This window comes from Bicyclus anynana, chromosome 14 (assembly GCF_947172395.1).
Source record: "Bicyclus anynana chromosome 14, ilBicAnyn1.1, whole genome shotgun sequence".
Taxonomy (NCBI): Eukaryota; Metazoa; Arthropoda; class Insecta; order Lepidoptera; family Nymphalidae; genus Bicyclus; species Bicyclus anynana.
In genome coordinates, this window is record NC_069096.1 from 7,751,166 (window position 1) to 7,770,487 (window position 19,322).

Consider the following 19,322-nt stretch of genomic DNA (forward strand, 5'->3'; position numbering starts at 1 on the left):
CCGCTTGGAAATCAATGTAAACTTTCAAGCCCTATTTCACCACTTTAGGAGATGAATTTTAAAAATTTTTGAATCACATTATATTTCCTATTTTTTTTTATGATTTATGAACAAATTTTTAAAACTGTAACTCTAAAAATCAAGGACTTTCCATACAAATTTCAATCCCTATTTCACCCCCTTCTTATTTTGTTTTCGCAATAAAAAGTATCCTATAATCTTCTCCGTATTATGGTTTTAAACGGTGCCAAGTTTCATTTGAATTCATTCAGTAGTTTCAGCATGATGCCCGGCCAAGAAAATCACGAACAGACAGACAGACAAAAAATCGGAAAAAATATTTTTGGCTTCGATTATATAATGCCCTCAAACAAAAATTTTAAAAATATCTTCAATGTAGGTACAGAATTTGACCTGTTACAGTTTTATTATAAGTATAGATATAGATAGATAGATTTTGTATGTATTTACCCGACAACAAGAAAAGGTTTAATTTTTCGCGCTTATGTTATGTTTTAGAATATTCTAGTTCAGTGATAACGAACTAGAATGAGAGCTCGATGCGATAGTTCTTTCTGTCTACATGAGGCGTAGGATTAGGTGTAGGCTAGCCTCATGTGCTTGTAATTGCATCTCAATACAGCAATGCTGTGTGCAATGTTAACAAATACCGGTAGGAGCAACGATAATTTGTACTTATCGTTGGATAGGAAGTACTTATTTCTCTGGACAGGCTAAAATTAAATTATGAGTATAAAAAAATAGACTCGAATAGAGAACCTCCTCCTTGTTTTGATGTCGGTTGAAAAGCAAAAGTTTCAGCAATAAATAAAATATTTTTTGACGAGACAACGTCTTACAATTCGATGGAGCCGGCTGCACATTCGAAAAACGATGACGTCATGCGTCATTCCCTCGTTCTAGGGTTGCCAACTTTTTTTACAAGAAGTAATGTATATTCTGGTCTATGAAAATTATTTAACAGTATTTTAGAAAAACGAACACTTGTTTTTGAACAATGCAACCATTTGACGTTGTCACGTTTAACTATCGTCAGTAAACCGACTTTACAGACAACCGATTTTTTTTGATAAAACTAATTGATTTTAGTTGTAAATAATATGATAAAACTGATAATCTTGATTATTGATAAACCTACATACCTATTATATTGATATAACTACAACACAATTACACAGCGCTTCCCTGAGATATTTTTTGTTTGTACGTAAACTAAAATAGTGTTTGTCAAAAATACTAGTTTTATGTTTTTATCGCATTTAAAAAAAACTTCCTGAACTGGATGTTAGTTGGGTTTTGAACTTAAAATACGTATAGAAAATATCGATGTAATAGAAAGCGGTACCCCGCGCGCACGGCTTCAAACCCGTGCAGTCCTTTCCCCCCGTCGCCCGCATATAATGGAAGTGTCATCGTAGCAATACTATGAATACTCGTAGCTCGCTGGTACTTCTTTTTGTAGGGTATCATCACCAGGCTAATCCAACTAAGATTTCTTTTTTTATAATTGGACCGAGCTATGAAATGAACCCAGGTCCTTAAAACGTATGCACATTTATGTCAGTGTCAGCATTGATACCTAGATTATAGATTATAGATATTTTTATTGGAAGCGACTAGCAGAGCCTTTAGTCACGTTTCATGTTGTTTTATTTACACGACTCGTTGGCACAAAATGGCGCACTAATGAAGCCACCACACGTTATGATATTCCACAACATTTCTAAGTAAAGGAAAAAATAAGTTACTTTCAAACATTTTTGTATTTGTTGTAAAAAATGTGCCTTTTGTGATAAAGCTCATCCGGGCCAAACTGCAATGATATGGCCCAGTTTTAAGGCTATTATCATCAGCCAATTTTAAGGATCCACTACACTATATGGATCAGGCCTGTTTCCTTGTAGAAGACGGAACGGAGTCGACTCATATCAAATTTAATATAAACAATATTAATTTGTATGGAATAAGGGTCCGAAATATATCTATATTAATTATTAAAAGTTAAAGATTTCTTATAATTATAACTTAATTTAAAAATCATGTATTTTTTCAAATTTTCCTAACGTCAAAAACGATGTCGTCCATTTTGTGACGTTACAACGTTACTTGATATAGGTAATTGTTAACGTAACTAATATTTTGTCAAACTCTCCGTTTGTAAGAGATTTGTTTTAGTGACGTCATGAAACAGTTGAAATAAAGACCGTCATGGTCGACAGGCCTTTTGGTTCGTATTGACAAAAACATGTTTAAAAACTTAAATTTTCATTTCACGTCTTAAAAAAATAAAAAAAAAATCAATCTAGTAGAACGATAATGAACTATTTAAGAAAAGTGTCATTACAGAGTACGGTTGATGAGCACAGAGCGCTTATTACACGCACTGCGAAGAATTGCTCTGTTATACGAATATGTGGTGGTATTCCACTTATAACGATAGGAATAGCTTATTCCATCAGACATCAAAAATCGGTAACATTTAGTAATACAGATTAATAAAGGTTTCAGCTCTTCAAAGATAAAGTGTATTCGGTGTTATTCATAAATATTAATCATAAAAGTTTGAACAACATAATTCATGGAATAAGCATTTCTTTGTAACAAGGTTAGATATGTTATATAGTTATTATTAATTCTCAGCAGTGAAATGATTTTTCAAATTGATTCAGTAGTTACAGAGCCTATTCAATGTAAACAAACAAACACTCAAATCTTTCCTGTTTCTAATTTATTAGTATAGATGTGCTGTTAATTTTATATTGTGGAATTTATGAAGGTCATGTTTACTGATAAAAATCGGGACAGTCCCGGAAAATGTGACGTGTATGGTAGGCTTTAGTGTAAATGAGCTACTTCAACACTGCAACAGTGGAACGGAGGTCGTTATCAGCACACACGCGCTGCGTGACGAATGCCTACGCTCGCAGATAATAGAATATAGATAATACACATTACATAATTTTGTTGCTAATAACTCATACGATCATCTCAAACTCCAATGACTATAAATTGTTAGTTACTAAACTGTAGTTGTGCCTATATCATCTCCATTATATATTTTTTGAAATTTTTCAAACGTAAAAGGAATGACATACTTATATGTAGTTATGGTAAATGAGTGGAATTTAACGCAAGGAGCGGCTGACTAAAAATAATGGGTATGGAAAGCCCAAAATAGACTTTTCTGGAAAACTCAAGTCCGATGTGCCTTAAGCAGACAAACTTGTATATGACGTTATGATGCTAACGGAAGGAGCGGTAAGTATGCAAGGGTGTACCTACCCCTACGAGAATGTAATCACATTCTAATAAAGAAGAAGGGGAATTGTAGGTTAGACCATGCTACCAAATGATCGATATAAGGATGATGACACACACAAAAAACAGCAAATCTGAGATAGAAAATATATTTGTGTATTCGCATTTGGCGCAATTCCATCGCATAACATAAAATTGAAAATTTTGTAAAACCCCCCGAAGGTCATAAAATTATTAATTACACTCTCGATCAAAATCATCAATATTCTCCTTCAGTGCGCTTTTATTTGAGACTCGAGTATATTTGCAGACATTCGGTTATATCCCCACTTTCACCCCCCAGGACGGCTTTTAAACGGCTCAATCGATTTTCATCAAACATGTCTAAGAACACTCGCACATGAGTCACCTTATACAAGACAAATTAAATTGAAATCGTTTCATCCGTTCGAAAACTAAATAATTAAAATGTTTGCTATACATTCAAAACTAAAGGTATTGTGAATGAAAATGAATAAAATCAGTGCTGGGAAATTTAAATTCAATTAAGATAATTAAAGGTCAAATAATACAAAATTAATCCTGGATATATGAAATCGTGTGATTAAATACGGGCGCATAAGCTTACAGCAAATATGATAATATTTATTCTCGATATCTGCTTACCGGTTTGGTGTCAACGATCTCTCGATGGAAAAGTGCAAATAAATAATTAACATACCTATTGATAGAACTGCTTAAGTCGTGAATAGATTTAGTAAATCGTGTAAAGAATTTCAACATGTCTTGGAATTTTAAGATCGTTTCACATTAGAATCTGATTAAACTTAATGTCAAGAAAATACCAAAGCTTAGAAATTACGGTATTCACCAGACCTCTTGCATTGCCCAAAAAAAAAAAACATTTAACCTGGGGCAGTTTTGAACCACCTCCTTTGAATGTATCGATAAAATTATGCAAAAAATTCATGAAGGTCATCAATCTAGACTCTGACGTTACGAATACAGTGAAGAGACTTACACACAAAATCATTGGAGTTAGTGTATAGTTTGGTGACTAGTGATAGTGTAGCATAAAAATTACAAGAACAAAGTGACAAACCAGCAGTTAAAGACTAAGATTAAATGAAAGGACGATATCTTTGTTTAATTACAATATATTATGAGTTTAGGTTAATGTAAATTTACTAATCAATCATATAAGTAGACGAGATTGTATATTTATTGAATACCAAATTGGTACATTAATAGAAAATAGATAGTGAAAGCAAAGCAATAGATATGTAATGTACTAAGTGTGTAAAAGTATTTCAACATAACGTAAGTATGCCTACTATTAGTTTGATTATATCCGAAGTACGCGAGCTTAATGAGCACCATTCAAAAGGAAAGAAATACAAAATCTCTCCCCAACTGCAAACTGCAACGAAGAAAACGCTCGGGGAACTAAAGATCTTTTCTTACAATTTATACAAAGACATCAAGACGCTATATACTTGTACATTTAAATACAGTAACGTAATGCTGGTAACATTACAGCGTTATATAAGTGTTTAGTGCTATTGTACTAGATTTGAATGCAGAGGAACTGAGTGGAGGACTCGATTCTCGCTAAGAACATTAAAGTGCATTTTAGTGGCCGTAAAGTGGCAACACACGACCGCGCTTCACCTATAAAGTCAGTCGCAATGCTATTCTACGTCAAACGAACAAATAAAAAACTGGCCAAGTGCGAATCAGTCACGTGTATTTCGAGTTCCGTTCTCTTTTTTGTTTTTTGTTGTTGTATTTCTATCATTTTTAACTTTATCTTCATCATAATAATTATCATTGCCAGTAGAATATTGTATGTATTGAATATTTAAAAAATCTTTTTTTTTATCATAGTGAGCAATTAAACTGTGTCTTTTTGTTCACAGCTTTAAAAAATTAAAATATTTTTTGATGTAAAGAAACAGAATTTTACAGTGTTATTACATTATAAACCTTAAATAGAGAAGGTATCGATTATTGAAAGTAGGTAATATTAAAAAAAATAATGAAAAAATAGACAATAAGAACTAATCACATCTTGACGTACAGTGGTGGAGTAATTGAATTGAAAAATATGTGTTCACGACCAAATCGGAATGTCCCATAAAATTAATTTTCACACGAAGTAACGGTAAGTAACTGTCTAATAAAATGCATATTTTGGAATCATATTTATCTCATTATGATTTAGAAATTTATATTTTTATTATCACATTAAACTACCTATCAGATATTAATTGCTGTTGGCTAACCGGCCCGTTTTACCGTGCCCGCTTCTATTAATAATTAATTGATAGCTTACTAACCCAGCTCCTCTGCTATAGTCTTAAATATTAATATGTATGTAAGAATTACTAAATTTTCTATCAATAAATATATTTTATCAATAAAAAAATAAAGTTATAAAACGAATATTATCTTGATATAAAACAAAAAGGCGTCAAACAAACTGCAAACTTTTTTCGGCCAGTAGATAATTTAATTTAATTGTTTAATACCGTCTTTACTAACACCGAACTCTACTTAAGTTCTAATTAGAAAAGGGCACATGTTTGAAAATTTAAACTAATAAAATAAACTAGCTATTTACCATTTTAAAATTTCTAAAAGTAAGTATTCTGTTACATTTTGATTTTAATTAATTTTAAAATCTAAATATCCTTTTAGATATTTTAAATTTGTGAGATGTAGGTATGTACAGAATATCCGACATGTGCCCTTTTCAAAATTGCATATTCAAATAAATAATAGTTTATTTAAGCAAAATTAATTTATTGAGACATTTATTAATTGAAATAATTATGAAATATCATAATATATCACAAGTCAATAAAATCTTTAAAAAGACTAAAAAATTAAATAATAATAATTGCTGAGTTTATGCTGCAATATATTAATTATCTAATCTAATCAAATATTTATATACGTCGCTGGTGATACAAAATAATCTAAGGGATTTAATATAAGTGATGAGTCATGATTGTTTATTCATTTACAGGCAGCATAATGGTTTCTATCGAGGCGCACAAATCAGTTAACTTTAATTATCGCCTTTATATTTTGAGTTTAATCCCTTAAGGTGTGATTTTAGGGTATGGTTTTGTCGGCAGACATATAGTATGACAGTATATTGTGTGTTGTAGATAAGGGCTAGTCTGTTGACTATAAGAATACAGTTAATGTTAAAAAAATATGCTAACATGACGAGAGATGTATCTTCTATTAAATTCATTTATTTCTGGTCAATGAAACCAATAGGTATTTATGATTTTTTAATGAACATTATTAATGTTGTAAATTGATACTGATTCGTTTTTAAAACGGTTTCTTCTATTGAAAATTGGGACATATACCAATATGTGTTAAGTTTAAATGTACCAATATGAGACCCATATTAATTTGTTTTGTTTTGTTTTTTCCCAAGAGTAGTAAGTATCCTAATGGACATCCTCAACGGGTAGTGCCGACTAAAAAGCCCTCCCGCTCTTTTGGCCTACCACCAAGTAGACACTTCACTTTTCCTTCTTCAACATTAAGTTACTCAAATTCTCCACTTCAATCTGGTTCCCCTCTAGAGGTTGGCTATCTCTCTCCATCTATCAATTTAAGGTCAGTGAAAGGTTCTCTCCATCACGGTTTCTTCTATTGAAAATTGGGACATATACCAATATGTGTTAAGTTTAAATGTACCAATATGAGACCCATATTAATTTGTTTTTTTAAAACGTATATGTGTTTATGAGAACATACATAAAGCGATATTTTTTTCTAAATTACGTTGTTGAGGTACCTATTTGCTTTTTATATGTTTACCTACTTCGCATATTTACATAATACATTTTATGAATATGTCAAACATCACGTAACGAATATAGAAAGATATATTGAACGACTTGGTAACCAATATAAAGGTATGTTATCAGCACGCCTCAACGAGAACCTCTTATTTTATCGTGAATTACACAAGTAATATCGATAACGGCCAATGAACAGTTACGTGTACACATTATGACGTCCAACTTCTTCGAGACCTGCTGGAAAACAATCACATTTATTTCATAGTTGAAGAATTCGAACAATGAATCAGATGTGCGAACCTTGTTGCTTGTTTTTTCCCAAGAGTAGTAAGTATCCTAATGGACATCCTCAACGGGTATTACCGACTAAAAAGCCCTCCCGCTCTTTTGGCCTACCACCAAGTAGACACTTCACTTTTCCTTCTTCAACATTAAGTTACTCAAATTCTCCACTTCAATCTGGTTCCCCTCTAGAGGTTGGCTATCTCTCTCCATCTATCAATTTAAGGTCAGTGAAAGGTTCTCTGCATCATCGTTGTCTGGTCAATACACGCACAACACATAGCACTGTTTTCCTTTATTCGTTTTAAACAATGCATAAATACGCCATGCCTTGTGAAATATTGTCGCTTGCTTGCGTTATCGGATAAGCGCATTTTGTTCATGTTTTTTTGAAGTGTGAATTAAATACGAAGTTGAAATAAAGTTACTTACTATTGTTAGGTATTGAGTTTCCCCAAAATGTTGGAATGTTGATTTCGCCACCGAGCAGTGAGAAGTCTAGACACTCACTGGTTTATTAAGTTACGTGTTAAGTATAACTGATGGTATCAAGCTAGTCGCAGAGCTACTGGATGCACGACGGCTCATAATTGAAGACCATCGTGTTTGGAAGGCTTATGACTTGCAGCGAAAGTCCATCGTGTTAGGGGGTAGATCAAATAAACGGACCATGTTTTATACCAACTCTAATGCTCAAGTCACAAATTGACAACCACCAAAAGTACCAACATCATCCATTAGCAGACTCAAAGGTGATTACAAAAATAAGAAAACTAATGTCGAACAAAAGTTATGATTCACAGCATTTGTCAGGGCAACTTAATTAACAAATCAAACTGTAACCAAAACAAGACCCTAGAATGGCAGAGAATGACCTTGAGTGAAGTCACGCACTTGTGAACGTTGTGTGTAGGGTTAAAGGCGCCTTTGACAGATATCTAACACTCCCCTTTTCCACTCTCCCTGCCTATCCCAAGTAACCTTTAAAGAATTACATAACAAGAGATGTGGACGGCTCGAACGCCACGAGAAGACTGAAGTCTTCCGTACCGCAAGTCGTTGCAACGCGGCGATGACACATCTGTGTAGTAAATACCTTTTCTTTTTTACATTTATTTAAAATAATGACTTTGTCTGTTGTATATTGACATTTTTTTTCACTTCGATTAGTTTGGTTTTATATGGAACATTTACACAAAGGTCAATAAGGCGGTACAGTGTAAGGCGTCATTTGGCGCTCAAGTTCCATCTAATCGTCGTCAATTGATCGAGGAATCCTTCACACGCAGACACTTCGACATGCTAGCAATATAGGCCAGGGTTGACGGGCGTCCATAACAAATAAGGCTCGAACGCGGCTTTAATTATGCCTGGCAGACGGGAAGCCTTATATAAAAATCTAAGCTGTACATAAAACTCGTGACATGACGTCACGATGTATGTTAGGGATGTAGCAAATTATATTCGAGTTGAATATTAATTTCTTGCCAATTATTAATTATGTTATCGCTAAGGCTGACAAAAATCTAGCAAAATAATTTTCCAAAATTGCATTTTGTGTTATAAATACTCAATTTGATCCGAATTTTGGCCATAAGTTTTGGACACCAAGCACATCTTAAAATTAGCCGAAGAGCGTCGCCATTTCTGGATTAGAAAAACATAAACTGTAGGTTGTAAAAAAATACACATTCGTTCTATAATAACGGCTTACTATCACCGTGATTTGTTATAGTTGACAAGTGAATGCGGTTAACAGTGGTATTCTACTTTTTCCCTAACATACTCGTAGTATGCTGAAAAGTTACTCCGACACCTCGAACGTAGTTAGAGACCGTATACCGATATGTCGAACGATTATACATCTTCACAAACTTTAACAAATATCAAGATACTCAATAGAAAGATTATTTATTTTTAGTACATGTAACATTATAATGATAATATCATCATTATCAAAGTTAATACTTATCTGCCTTGAACTGGTGAATTTTGTGTCAGTCTCGTTAGTTTTATTTAATGCCACAATATAGAGCCTTTTTATATCTGCGCATCTGGTGTAATATATTGTATACACACCCCATTAAACCAAGGATATAAATTATACTTAATATTTGACAAATCAATAAACTTTCTGTACTCCAAATACCTTAATTTAAACGCCAAACCACGAAATCATGTTTTTGTGAATCACCTTGCAAAAGGATTCATTAACTAGTTGACAAATATACTGAATTATTCTACAAAAATATTCGATTACTAAGGTATAGAATAAATAGGTCAGTAAAAACTTGGAATAATAAATATCACGACCAGACTCTCTAACAACACTTAATATGAAAGAGTGATCTTACTACTGAGTTATTCAACTCAAAACTTTCACTAAGATTCTTATTATTATCGACTTATCTAAAACAATTTAGTAAAGATCGTTATCCTAAGTTTGAATCTGCAAATAAACCTCGTTAGCGAGACAAGCATTTGCACTACTACAAGAGAGATGGACAAAACTTTAGTGGCCACGAAGTTAAACTTTTTGGAGTTCAATGCGAAATTTCGTTACATCCTTAGTTGAAAGTTAGAGGCGATAAAATAGGACGTCTATTCGATACGGGGAACGGCGACGAAGCACCGATCAATCTGGCATCTAATAGCAATGTCTGACCGGGCCGGCGCCACCGCGGCCGTCGCACTGCCTCAGCCGCAGTACAGCGGCGGAGTTCTAGGGTTTTAGCCGACCAATACGTCTTGTTCTAGAGTCTTGTCTTTCATTTTTGAGGAAAATATTTGTCAAAAATTCCATAAATTTACTTTATATAAATGATGAATTCTAACCTAATAGGCATTTATGGCGATTTATCGGCACATCTGTATTTTCAATTCTGCTCGTAATAATCAAATCTTAATTTTTCATGTAAAAAGTAAATGCCATAATTTTTAATCAAATTAACTTATCCATATTCAAGGAAACTTTGTGTTGTGTTTTATTACCTAATAAGTACATTTTCTAAAGTAAAAGCTATATAAGTTTAGACTGGTATTTCAATTTAACTTAATTAGTTTTAGCAAGAAATTGAATTAATTTGGTGAACTTCTTTCCTAGCTCTTATGGAAGGAAGTTCACCAAATTAATTCGATAAGCTTAATTTTAAACTTAGACCTGATTATGCTCTGAAATATCTAATATATAGTGACATTGAAGAAGAATGAGGAAATAACAAGGCAAAAGGAAATAGAAAAGCGCTTTAGGCAATAATGATAGTTACCGACGTCGACGCCATAACGCATTAGTAATGGAACACATTACAGCTATTGAGTGAGAGGGCACAGAGGCGTAGTGTACTTCGCTACTCGTAACTACTTGATGAGAATCACATATGAACAGAGTTGAAGCAGTATTTCATTAGTACATAATATATACTAAAGATAGACCAGAAAAATAAAGGACGCGATAATAAAATCCTTAACAAAATATAAAAAAAACTTGATATACATATTGTTGATTAAGGAACGGTTATAATCTATTAACCTTATTTAATATTGTTCAAACTAAAAATCACCACAATTGATACAAAACTGTGTCCAAACTACAGTCCGGATTATTATATAACAGTAGATAATTATGAGTGAGTTTCTCTAATGGTACAAAATTAAAAATGATTCTCATATCTTCATTATCAATATGTTTTCAACAATATACAATACTTTCTCTGTCTCAACAGCCCTAGAAAAGTTTTAATAACGGAATATTAAGAAAGAAAACTATTTCTGTACCAACCTCTATCGACATTAGATTCGTTAGACGATCATTTAGTAAGTTTATTACCTTTTTTATATCCAAGTATAAACTGATTTGTTTTATATCCTCCAATACAATAAAATCTTGGCCATAAATAGTTTAACAGAAATACTTGCGAACCTCACAAAAATAACAATATTGGTTCACATCACATCAACTAAAGTTACATAAACGTAACTCGTAGTAAATAGGATAAAGGTAATAACTATAATATTATTGATAGTGAAGCCTTATAAGGTTACATATTATTTCTGATCGTAAGTATTGAGTCTAGTGTTTAGAAAGCACCAAAATGTGCCGTGGTAATTTCTGTTTAGCTCTCCAAATATTAAAATCAGTTTGTGAAACACATTTTGATTAGATTTGATGTTAAACATTAACCTTATTATCGTAGTTTGTATTGAATTCAAACAAAAGAGAACTCGAAGAGTATTTGCTTCAAGAATATTTTTCAGTTAATAAGTGCATTTGAATTACCACATATATACATATATTTCGAGTCAATTTCGAAACCGGTCTAGTAAAATTCATGTAATTAAATTCATCTCAGCTGATAAAGTCATTTAGTTTAGATTTATTACTGGTTTGAAATGATCGAAATTGCGTATTTAAAAACGGCCGTCAACGTCAATTATCGTTTTCAGATTTTATTGACTTGGCGAACTAGAAGCTTAGTGGCTGTGTTTATTTTCATACTGTCGGTAGAGGTTGTATTAAATTATTCCCGGGGCAATGCGAGATGTTTAAAGTATGAGGATACAGTAGTTTATATGTGGTGATGGATTAAGATTTGATAGACAGATTGTGGATTTTGAACAGATATCTCAACAGAGTTACGTGCATTTTAGGCATTTTAATATCACGTGCCGTAAGAACTCTACATAATTTTCCAAGACCTAATTCTGTTAATGTTGAGAAGATGCTCGTTCTGTCCATCATAAAATAGATAAAGCTTTACCATATTTGCAGGTCTGGTCATACAGAATCATTTATTGTTAAAAACGTGAATATGACTATTAAAGATTTCTCAATAAAGACTTGGACGTCAATGGTAGAGGTGAAAATATTAATGTACCTACTTGTTTTTTTTTTAATAATGCTCGTCAATAACTTCAACTAAACAATAATGAGACAATAAAATTAGTTGATACTTTCTTCTATTGTTATGATTAATTAGCACCTATTTTTGCAATTATTATATATTGTTATGATTAATTAGCACCTATACAAAAGTTTATTTTTGAATCGCCATAGAAGACTCGATTTCGGAGAACATCGAAATATGAAGCATTATGTTTGGTCTCGCCTTAAATACTGACCGACATTTATAGGGAGTTCGTAGAATATGACGTAGAAAGGATCTTCTTCCAATTTTACATTAAGCATTCAAAAAATTAAAAAGTTTTTATAGTAACCTGATTAGGTCTGCTGATTCTAGTATGTCAGTCATAAAAAGAACCAAGAAGAAGATCTAAATCATAATTATGTAAAACTAGACACGAAAAAGATTTATTATACCAACATAACATTATCATTAAACGTTTTATAGATTATTTTGATAGATAAGATAAATATGTATGTTAGATACATAATTAAAACAAGAACATGTACAAAATATCAATTTACTATCAAAATGAACTTTTCACTTTATGAGCCAGATCAAATTGCAATAAAGATGATACAAATACAAAAACTGCGGTAGCACGTTTATTAATACACGCAACATTATGTGAAACAAAAAAAAAGCTGAGCCGATGATGTCGATGTTTGCAGATAAAGATTAGATCATTGACACTGGAAAGATTTGGAGCAAGATGATCCTGTATGGAAGTTAACGTAAAATGTGTATGTTAGATTCATTATTAAAATATGTATGTTAGCTACATAATTAAAACAAAAACATATATAAAATATCAATTTATGATAAAACTCTCTTTGTGTGTTGGAATAAATTGCAATGAAATAGATACAAATACAAAAATGCACACACCATGATATTGTGTGAAACGAAAAAAAGAAGCTGAGACGATGATTGCAGATAAAGACGTAAATCATTTAACACTGGAAAGATTTGGAGCAGGTTGATCCTGTTGAAGGCTGCGCGTGCGAAACTGTACACTGTACTTGATGAGGTTGTGGTAGGTCGGCGTCGGCGAGCGGGCCTGGCGCGGTTCTCGCTGCATTCCTCGCGACATCCACTAAATATAGCTTGAGTGAACGAACTGGACGCTCGGATAAAGCGCGTGTTCTTTGACAATGCCTGTGCATTGTTAAGTTTGCCCAGGAATATTTATAGAATTACAAGCAACGAGAATCATATTTGAAAGCAAACGTTTATAGTTAGATACATGCAAAAGTACACTTTAAATACTAATCTGCGAACTTTGAGAATTTGGGCGCAATATCTTAGTCATAACAAACTACAAAAATGCAGCGTAAATTAGGTACTTTTGTTATTTTAATTGAAAAGATAATTAATTATTTCGTTGTTTTGATTTGTTTGAATGCGGTTTAAAATCAACCAGTATAATAAACATTTGGAAATTTAGCAAGATGATATTGGATTGGATTGGATTGTTTTTTTATATATGCTATGATGAACTCGTTAACAGATTTAACTTAAAATTGGAGATTGAATAGAACATATTCTGATTTCTCACAAATCATAATATTTAATCCTGGTAAATCTGTAGAAGTTAGTAATATTTGCGTAAAACTTGCTTCTGCACACAGTAATTCTGCACCAACTCGCTGGCAGAAACTGCAAAGCAAACTTAAAGGCATACCTAATTCTGCTAGTATTTAAGTTCTGTATTTACATAATTTCTATTCGAAAACACAACTACGCGTATAGCCGGCGAAACGTGGACATCGTGTTTGTACAAATCAAACAACCAGCCGAGACACCAATTCTAAAAATTCCCATTTAAAATATCGTATGATTCCACTAATGCATTCATACATAAATAAAAATGTAAATAGCAAACGTCTGGTCGAGACGTGGCCGGCGAGAGCGCGTTTATTTGCTTATCGGACCCATAAACGCTAACCGTATACGATAACGGAACAATGAGTGTAAAGCAGAATATACCTAGTGTATCTATGTTCGTGTATGTACAATGAGATATGCTTATCTCCCAGTGTCAATACTCTTTTGTATTGGAGATATGGTAGTCTATTTGGCCTAATGCGCCGGACGCATTCTTCGCCTCTGAATAAGTCCACACAATGGTTTGACCCATTAGGCTTCTTGTGATTCGGAATGTAGTGAGGAAAAAATGTGGTTCGGATTATGCGAGTGTTTTGAAAGGCTTTTTATGTTAGTTGACAAAAGAAATGGTCAACACAGATACGTACAAGTACATCATGCTGATTCAAGACATAAAAACGATTTATGTAAACGGAGTATCAAAATACAATCATAGGTCAATTGTAGGCTTAAAACATTAATAGTAATAAATAGTTTTGCCACATAAAAACAATCAGTGTTGAAAATTCAAAAGTTATGTTAAATTAATTAAATTTAAAATGCAAATGACTCTACATAATTATGAAGTTTAACATAGAATTTATTTCACGCGTCGGTGTTATCAAATGTTCTAGGGAAGGAAATTTATGTTATCTATAATGAAGCGATAATGACTATAGTATGCGTCATTTGAACGAAATTTAAATACAACAATGACCTTTGTCATTTAAGTGTTTGTGTTTTTCGATTACATAATTTATGTCCGAAACAACGTTGGTAGAGATGTCGATTAGTTTTTTTGACTTTTATGCGATAGTAGAAATTTAATCTAAAATATGCCTTTTAGTTTTGATTATCTATCATTATTTTAATGTACCTATAGTTATTAGGATCTAAAATTCTAAAGTTTATATAATGCTAAGTAAACTAAAAACTTGCTGTGTTAAAAGTAGGAGGGTTAAAAAGAGAAAATATATTATACATGAAATTCTCATAAAACTTTCTCATGAAACGTTCGGTTTTGTTCATTTAAACATTGTTGAATTCTATCTTTATGATGTGACAGCTAAGTTTCTTTATCCGTAGTTAGTTGAAATCTTCGTCATTTCTGATTTCTGAAATTGAAGTAGTTTAGGTGGATAAACCATTACAAATTGAAAACATTTGATCTTCGTAAACATAAAATAATAACGAAAAAAAAAGTTAAAACCTTTAGAGTTTGTAAGCGCGTGGGAAAATGTTAAGTTGAAAGCCAATTTTACAAGAATTCTAGGATATTTTAGGTTATGTTTTCATGCAGGCCTGAAAGTTGTTCTTTATTATAGAGTGAAATAAAATAAATCTTCTAATAGCGCTTGTTCGTGAAATTTCGAAATGTTCAAACAAATATTGATATGGCAGAATCCATAAATATAACCGTCTTTTAAATTTGTTCCGAAAAATGCAATCCACACTCGTCTTGTGTAAGCCGTGTATTATTAAAATGCATTTATACTTTGAGCACGCGATTGTACCGGAAAACGGTAAGTACTTCTTCCGGTACAGAATAATTTACGATCAATTATGAACGAATAAAAATTCTCATTTTGTTGACCGTAAACCTGACATATTTGTCTGATTTAGGCCAATTTACAGAATGATTTGTTGGTCTAAATCGACGTTCATCATTTGTTTTAATTACTAGTTTCATCATCACTCAATGAGTGTACATTAACGAGTAATCGTACAAGTGTTCGGTGACGTCAGACGTAGAAAGCTTTCAGTCTTCCAACTGTTAACGTCGCTATCAGTGCGACCTTCGCAAGAGCAGGTTGATAAGAGATAACGAATCTCTTCGGTAGTTGCTAGCCAGTGTACCTGATCAACGTAATACACAATTTTGGCTTCAAATAATTCTGATTTGACATTATCACAAATATTTCATTTCTGATTTTCTACTGGTGTTTCAGGGACTGATGACACGAGGTAAGCTTCTTCACATATATCACGTGTCGGTCGTGAAATGAGGAGCATTGGAAAGGATGTTATAACAATTTGCTGTCGTCATGATAGTAGGGCATTCGATTCAGGCAGCGGTGGGAGCCGGCGGTCGCGTGGGGCTGACGGTTTGCGCAAGAGTATCAGCCGACCGACGGGAAGTCAGCTGGCTGCACAACCGACGCGCGGTGCGGGAGGGGAGCTCACAATAAATTGACGCTAAGTACCTCATTCGCCACTACAAACACAGTCATGTTTTGCTTTCAGCGTTTCACGATATGAATCCCAATTCATAACATGACTTTCCACAGACGACCGAGCGCATAGCTGTCAACCGACACTGTTTATCAACAAAACCGATAAAGCAGCCAATTAAAGATCGAACGACGTTTCCTGTAACCTGTCAGCCGTCGGCGTAACACTGACATCCAAGAAGCTGTTGGGCTATCGGGTGCCGATTTTCGCGAGCGACTCGAAATAGAAACGTGTCGGGCGCGTGCATGCAGTGATCGATCGCACTCAGGCACTCACCGTGCGCTCGAAGGCAGTAAGCGCGCCGGTCAGCTGAGCGGTGAGCCGTCGGCGTGCGAGTGTTCGCGCGGGCACCGGTGCGAGCTGGGCCTGCTGCGGCTCGCGCTGACGGTCCGGGGCACTGCACGACGCGAGCGGGCTCCGGCCTGAGATCACCGAGGGCACACACACACGGACCGAGTCAAGCGGAGACGACGGGCATCGCGGCTCTCGCGTACTGGCAGCGAGAGTGTCGGCGAGCGACTGAGTGCCGGCGGACGGCGCGGGGGCCGCCGCCGGCACCCGCGCCGCCCCTCGCCGCCCACTTCCTCCGATGAATGACAATAATGGAAGACGTTCAACTCGCCCGCAAACCGAATAATATGAATCATTGCATTAGGGTGCAGCCCCGCCCGAGTCCGGCCCGCGAAACTCGCGCCTCACCCGCCTGAATATTCATGGAGGGCCAAGGTACGCCACGGCGACGTCGTACGTCGCGCGGCCGATAAACCTGCGGTACACATTTCGTAGCGATTGCAATCTGGAGCGCATAGAGAAATGTCGCAGTTGGCCGCTATGCGGGTAATTCCGAGCGCTCGGCCGCTCGCAATTAGCAGGTTCGCATGGCCGGCGGCGGCGGCGGCTCCGCGGCCGGCGCGCGACGCCACTAATCTTATCTCGGCTAATCTAATCCGGCGTGACGCCCTCTCTTGTGTTTTCTTCCAATTGTGTCCACTCGAGGTAAATTAAAGGTTTACCCTCGGGAGTTCAAGCTACATTTTAATAGTATCATCCCCCACATTAAGTTTTGAAATTTATCGTATGTGCTAAATACAACAATTTTGCTCAAATTTTGTATACGAGACAAAATTGATTACAGAATTATATATAGCATTGAATTTTATTCGGAAAACCCGATGAATCCTAACGACCGCAAATGAAATGTTTAGAACATTTTTTTCCTTATACAGCACGAACCCTTTTAATTGCATTATAATAATACCTACCGAGTGTATTTTAAAATCTTCCTTAATAATAGGGGAACATATGTTGCCGGGAGATTTATGATAGCAGACCTCGCGAAGAATTGGACATTAAGGTCCCGGGTCGGTGTCGCGGAGCTACGCTTTATTTTATTTTGCGTCTTAAAGTTCATCCTCTAGACCGGTTCACCCACGCCCATGGCTCGCACAGATTTCTGCATCGACCCGCCATACAAGTTACTTTATATCCCTTTTTATCCTTTTGCAAAATGTGATATTGGCCTCGCGTTAATAGTGAAACGATTCGCCGTAAAACTCCTATTAAAATTTTCCTCTTCTCGACGTAATTGTGAACATCCGGTGGTCCTGATATATGAGCGCGCAACTAATCCGTACCTCTCGGTGATATAAAAACCTTGGTTAAGTTTTGTTAAGGTTTTTTAACGTTCAGATGATATAGACATATTGAGTATGTTTCTCAGCTTTTTAAATAAACGTCTGACCCGATCTAGGTAAAACTTAATACGAAAACCAGCTGACCTGGTAAACGTGGTTTTGCCTTATTACTATTAAGACATGGGTTATGGGTTGCCACATCATAAAAAAATTAAAAATGAAAATTTTGTCTAAAAAAATAAAATAAACTATTTGGGGTGTACTATTGTAGGGGCTGACGCAGCGCTTATCAAGTTAAATGCTTATCAAGTTTTCACTTAGGGGTATGAAAAACAGATGTTGGCCGATTCTCATAACTACCCGATATGCACATAAAAATCGGTCCAGCTGTTTTAGAGGAGTTTGGTAACAAATACCGCGACACGAGAATTTTATTAATTAGCTGGGTATGAATGTAGTAACGTTATAATGTGTTTACAACTCAACAAGACATGAATTCGTCTCGGTTAGTATTTTTCAAACGCGCTACTTACTACACCTAGATAGGCTAACTATGGGCCTTATTAGAAGGCTCAAAGTCACTCAGCGGGCGATGGAGCGAGCTATGTGTTTCTTTTAGGGTCGAATCAAAAATAAGGAGATCCGCAGATCACTGACTTAACTCAGCGAGTCGCGAAGCTAAAGTGGCACTGGGCAGGCCACATAGTTCGAAGAGCCGATGGACGCTGGGGTCCAAGGTGCTGCAATTGCGACCCCGCACTTAGTAAACGCAGTGTTAGTCGACCTCCCACTCGGTGGACCGAGGATATCAAGCAATTTGCACGGAGCCGCTGGATGCTGGCGGTTCGAGACCGTTGTGCTTGGACGTCCATGCAAGAGGCTTATGTTCAGCAGTGGACATCCATCGACTGCTTATAGATAGAGGCTAATTTCGTAAATAACACTGTCTAGTTACATAAACGTAGTCACATAACGCTACTGGAGACAAAATAATTCAAAAAATCTAAAAAGCTAATTTCTCAAAGACTCATTTCCAAAAGTAGAGACTGAAGTTTAACACAAGAGTTAGTTAAATAAACGAAAACCTTTTGCGGTTCCGATATATTATTTTTAAGGGTAGTAAAAGTTTTCAGCTTAGAACAGTTTGTATAATTTATCAAGTTTTCGCCAGGTGGTCAGATAAGAGGCAAAACAAAGACCATGTTGATGAATTGAATAGACACAAAGGATTGCGTCAAGACAAGCAATATATTGCAGCAAAAAATGTACCGAGTTACGCTTGCTCATTTTATGTTTAT

At 34.9% G+C, this 19,322-nt stretch overlaps 1 protein-coding gene across 3 annotated transcripts in view; it reads right to left on the reverse strand.

The window, feature by feature from the left end:
• Positions 1 to 17,034, reverse strand: part of LOC112044442 (protein alan shepard) — a 161,727-nt gene extending 144,693 nt beyond the window's left edge. For 2 of the 3 annotated variants that reach the window (XM_052885632.1, XM_052885633.1), the window contains exon 1: positions 16,667 to 16,803. The gene's annotated coding sequence lies outside the window, so the exon portion shown is untranslated. Of the gene's footprint in view, positions 1 to 16,666 lie in introns of all 3 variants that reach the window. The other variant, XM_024080291.2, reaches the window with a different exon arrangement.
• Positions 17,035 to 19,322: the final 2,288 nt, after the last annotated feature.